The sequence below is a fragment of the Lepisma saccharinum genome, chromosome 25, assembly GCF_977018435.1.
Source record: "Lepisma saccharinum chromosome 25, izLepSacc3.1, whole genome shotgun sequence".
NCBI classification, from domain to species: domain Eukaryota; kingdom Metazoa; phylum Arthropoda; class Insecta; order Zygentoma; family Lepismatidae; genus Lepisma; species Lepisma saccharinum.
This window is the reverse complement of record NC_139253.1, coordinates 10290158-10296157: the sequence shown is the minus strand read 5'-3', so window position 1 is coordinate 10296157 and position 6000 is coordinate 10290158.

Here is a 6000-nt window from a genome sequence, read left to right as displayed (position 1 = left end):
ACAATTCTTCTTCTTTTTAACAATCGCTGAATAAAAATTATTTACAATTCGAAACTCTAAGAGCACGTATGTGAAATAAAGCAAGCACGCAGAATTACATCTGTTTGAAGTATTTATGGGGGGTACTTTGGTTCTTATTACAATAAATATTAAGAGGGAACGGATTTATATGTACCAAAATGTGTTAGATATATAAATATATTTAGTTATTTTAATCAAAATATGGAATTAATGAGTATTTTTCATTAAGCAAGCTAAATAAAATGCATTAGGCTTGCATGACATTAATTGTAATGCAATTTTTGATTGAAAAAAAGGTTTATTTTTTGTTACCAAAGCAACAATGGATTACTAAACTTTCTTTTAAGTCCAGAAACGTGAATCTCCTCCCATTGTTCTTAGAGATAGGTTTATAGTGACTGAAACTGCGTTCAATATCGCATCAAGCAATAGAAGGATTTTTAAAATATGCAATGTATTTCACCGCGAGAGCTTGAGTTTGCATTCTCTATTGTTGACAAGAATGTTAGAATAACATATATGTACATTGCGTATTGTCAAGCTTTAAAAAAAACGAACAGCATAGAGATAAATGGGAAATATTTGGCATGTAACACAAGAAGAGAAAATGTACTGATAGCATGAATGAGGGGATATATGGCAGGGAATATTTGAAAATGTGGAAACTACAAGTGTATATGTAAGAATAACTAAAATATGTGATAAAAGCTAATAAATATTTTAAAAAAAATAGGGAATATAAAAATGGCATTTTCGGAACATAAAGGGTGTCTCAAAAATATGTTTTTTTTAAATCGTAACTTGGCAACACTGCTAGGACCGTGGCGCCACGTAACGTACAAAACATGAAGTAGGTGCCATGCCATTCAGTTATCATGGAGCAGTGGAGTGGTGCAAAGCGTACATACGTTGTGAAAGCGTATTATAAGAATAACGACAGTGTCAGTGCTGCAGGTCGAGAATATCGGCCACATTATCAACTGCAACGGCATGCACAAGTTCCATCCGCAATAGCAAGTTGGGTACGCAAACTTGAGTAAACAGGTTCAACCTTGAAGCAGAAACAAACAGGATGACCTCGCAGTGCTTGAACACAGGAGAACATAAAGGCTGTGCGGAACAGAAATTGAAACCGAACGATCACGGCCAACGCAAAAAATTTTGTACAGCAATTTTGGCGAAATTGCACAGTGACGAAGAGTTCATGGACAAGTTCCCTCAACAGTGGAAAGAATCCATAATTGTTCCTGTGTTTAAAAAAGGTGATAAAATGAACTGCAATAATTACCGTGGAATTTCTCTACTCTCAACAACATACAAAATATTGTCTAACATTCTTTTAACAAGACTAACCCCATATGCTAATGAAATTATAGGTGATTATCAATGTGGATTTAAACGTAACAGATCAACTACAGATCAAATTTTTCACATCAGACAGACACTTGAAAAAAAGTGGGAATATAATCAAAATGTCCATCAGCTATTCATTGATTTCAAAAAAGCATATGATTCGGTCAAAAGAGATAAATTATATAATATATTAGTAGAGTTTGGAATACCTAAGAAGCTTGTTAGTATGATAAAAATATGCACCAGTGAAACAGAAAGTAAAATTCGTGTGGGTAATAATATGTCTGACAAATTTATAATTCATGATGGGTTAAAACAAGGAGATTCATTATCTCCATTGCTCTTTAATTTTGCCTTAGAATATGCTGTAAGGAAGGTAAAAGAAACTAAAGAAGGACTAAAATTAAATGGTGTGACTCAGTTGTTAGCATATGCAGATGATGTAGACTTACTGGGGGATGATGTGAATACAATTAAGAATAATGCTAAAATATTTTTCAAAACTGCTAAAGAGATAGGTTTGGAAGTTAACAAAGAGAAAACTAAATATATGTTTACAGGCCGAAACCAAGTGTTAGGTAATAATCAAAATCTAATTATTGATAACAACTCGTTTGAACCAGTTTCCAAATTCAAATACTTAGGAGTAATATTAACAAGTGAAAATTATATTAAAGAGGAAATAAAAAGTAGGCTTAATTCAGGAAATGCATGTTACTTCTCTCTTCATAAACTTTTGTCTTCTCGTTTAATATCTAAGAAACTAAAAGTTAAAATATACAAAACAGTAATTTTGCCTGTAGTATTATATGGGTGTGAAACGTGGTCCCTTACATTGAAAGAGGAACATAAATTGAGAGTATTTGAAAATAAGATCCTTAGGAAAATCTTTGGACCTAAAAGGGATGAGGAGACAGGTGAGTGGAGAAGGTTACATAATTTAGAACTACATAATTTGTACTCATGTCCAGATATTATTAGAATAATTAAATCAAGAAGACTTAGGTGGGCAGGCCATGTGGCACGAGTGGGAGAGGAAAGAGGAGTTTACAGGATTCTTGTTGGGAAACCAGATGGTAAGAGACCTGTAGGAAGGCCAAGACGAAGATGGAGGGACAACGTTGAGATGGACCTAAGGGAAATCGGTAGGGATGGAAAAGAGTTTATAGATCTTGCTCAAGATAGGGACAGATGGAAGGCCTGTGTTGCTGCAGCCATGAACCTTCGGGTTTAAGAAGGCTAGAGAGTTAGTTAGTTAGTTTGGTGTGGATGTCAGACGAGGCCCATTTTCATCTCAATGGCTTCGTCAATAAGTAAAATTGACCAGCAACAATTGCAGAACTGAAGACACACATCCGTGAGAAAATCAACCAGATTCCTATGGGCATGTTACATCAAGCAATGCACGATGTTACCCGACGACTTCAGGAACGTGTACGCACAAACGATAGCCATCTTGCTGACGTCATCTTCAAAACATGAAGGCCATCTTGTGAAAGAATAACATGTTTACAATTAATTGCATACCCTGCACTATTCATGTCCGTGAATACACTTGCTTCGAAGTTCATATTCTTCATTTATCTTCCACTTCAAAAATGTCCCATATTTTTGAGACACCCTTTACATAGCAAAATTAATACAGAATAACATTAATTTTAGCATCATACGAGGAAACGTTTCCCGAATATTAGTTCTATTGCAATTTTAACACTATTATGCAGTAAATTGTCCATCGAGGTGTAAACTTTGGTTTTAAAAGATGAATGTGTGTATGTTGGGAAAGAAAAAGTATACTCTCTCACACTATTGAGTATAATACCCATACTAATATTAAATGTAGAATCAAATCAAACAAACTATCGCAATATTAATAAACATTCCACTCACTTTTCATCCAAGCAATAATTTCATTACAATGTTCAAATTGTCCAAATCGGTTGTCATATTCATGACATATGCGTGTGAAACGTGTCCATGCTAAAATGTCTTCAAAAAGGACAAGTATCAAAGGAGTGAAACATTTATGTTCAACAAGACGGACGCAGTGCACAAATGTACTTCATCGATCAATACTCAGAGCGCGATACACACTCGCATTCAAAAGATCCTGGACAAAAGAAAAGTAGATAATGAAGAGAAAAGCACTGTAGGAGTTAAGTTGGAGGAAGAAAATATGACCTTCATACAAATGGCCTTTTCGCATGACTCGGAAACTTTTAATTATTCCCTGATCAAATAAACCTCTGAAAAAGTTTGTTTCAAAGAAGGTAACCGAGATTTGAAAGCTAAGTTTCGGCTGCAGAAAACACGAAGAAGAGAAGAAGCATGTGCATTATGGACTTCTTGTAGAATAACCCAGCCTTGTTTGTGTAAGTTTTCCAAGCTTTCCAGATCGTTATGATAGCAAAGAAGCCACGAGCTGTATTCTTACTTTCTGGATGTGACGTACAGCAGAAAGCGGCTTGGGAGTTTTTACAGTAACAGATGAAAGGTTTGGAGGTTTTGTGCTGTCATGGAAACTTCCAATAAAATTGTGCATATGTATTACATACATGCTTTTTGTCCTTTCCGCACAAAAGGGAGCCAGGAACGGCGCAAACTCTATGAACCAGCTTCGATTGATTGATTGAAATCAAAATTTTGGCTGCGTCAGCACTTAGGCTATTTACACCCGCCACATTATACGAGGCCAAGGCCCTTACCATAGGTGAAAAATATGTCTCCGAAGACTAAAAATCTCCCTACCTAGGTTAAAAGCTGAGGCGGTAAAGGGCGCTCGGTACATATAAGGGCGAAACGTAGGACAACACCCAGCCCTACAGAGGATTATAGTGGCTGTAGATGCAGACGCCAGAGCCTCGTTGGCCTGCAAAAAGCAGTTACAGGGGTGAAGTTGACTTTTGGATGCCTCCTGAAACGTCACCCCTACGCCGCTGTGCCCGCTACGAAAACTTGTAGAGTACACATTTGCATATACGAGGGGATTTCCCCCGCACAAAATTTTTAATCCGCGGCAGAAGAAAAAACAATTATCCCCGCCAAAGTGAAAGCATCTACGTACTATACCATTGGTTAACTATGGAACGAACACCACTGAAAAATCATTCGGGAAAACAGTTAATAAACCTTTAAGACAATTGTATCCTGTTTCGCGTCTGAAGTTTTCTGTCCATTACCAAATAAAGTAGAAAAGCCTACCGCCATGACAAGAAGAGTTGATTTCGTCAGCTTTATTCTTTTGGAGGTACGTAGATCACATTTCCCGACGCACGTCGTCATCGAGTTGAACGCACAATAGTTTTCTCGGTGTTACTAGTTCAATAGCTCCTTTTGTGTTTGTGTTTGGGTTTGGGTTTTCTTAGAATGTAAATATACTGTTTCTAAATTACATCTAAATGCCATCATAAGATTTAATATCCTGGGTAATTAGAACTAGCAGGCAATAGTAGAGTTTACTAACTGGTAACTTACAAATTTGCATACCTAAAAAAAAACCTACACCCTGCAGGAAAGGAAATCACAAATACAACACTGATCCGGGGCATACCCCCCAAAACAAAAAAGCTTAATTCGCACAATGCTTACAGGAATCATGGGCGTAACTTGGGACTTAACTTGGGGGGGGGGGGGGCAGGTAGGAAATTGAGGCTTACCTTTTTGGGAGCAGAGTCGAAAAGTTTTTCATCCCATAAAAATAGTGTCCAGGATTATTTGATAAATAACTGTTACATTTGTGAAATCATAAATATTATTATTTTTTACTTAGCTCCTTAGGTCTTACGACATTAACTAAAGTATCCGCAACTTGTAAATTTTAACAAACCTGAAAATTTTGGGGGGGGGCGCCAAGTTACGGCTATGACAGGAATACTCCAATTTTAAAGAATACATACGTATAATTCGTATAAAACTGCCAGATAAAGAAACGGTTCATAACTCAATTAGAAATCTGTTCTGTAGATCGTCTACTACCAGACGAATAAGTTGATACACAATTATTCAGGATTTCAGCAGAACTCCAGAGGTTTAAAAAAAATAAGTGAAATGAAAGCATGCGGTTTTTTCAAGCACGTTTAGAAACTCAAAAAGTTCCGTTTATGGATGAATGCTTCATTAGTTGGCACTCCTGTAACGAAAATTTTAATCATGAAGTACTCGTGCAGCGTTGTACTTGCCATATCCTAATAGGTGGATTGGGATTGTACGGGGGGTTCATTCCATGGCCACCACAATGTCCTGACATTACACCCATTGATTTTTTTATATGGGGATATATCAAGAACTTGGTGTACGCAGAGAAGATGCGCGAGGATAATCGTAGTCATAGCGACCATAACTCCCGAAATGCTCGCGCTTGCGTGGGAAGATATAAGCATCATACTATGAAATTGAAATGAGAGAACATTGAAATTTACTAAACAAAAAAAGTTCAATATATGCTCCTTCATGTTATCAATAAATGTAAAGTGACTCCGGTGTTTCTCATGTGTCAAATCTCGTGTGAAACCCCGGAGTTCTTTTGTAGACACCCGGTATTGAAGATGCCTCGGTAAACATATTAACTTGAAGAAAGTAAGTGTAAAAAGTTGATCCTCATAGGTAAGAATTCACATTATTACAGAA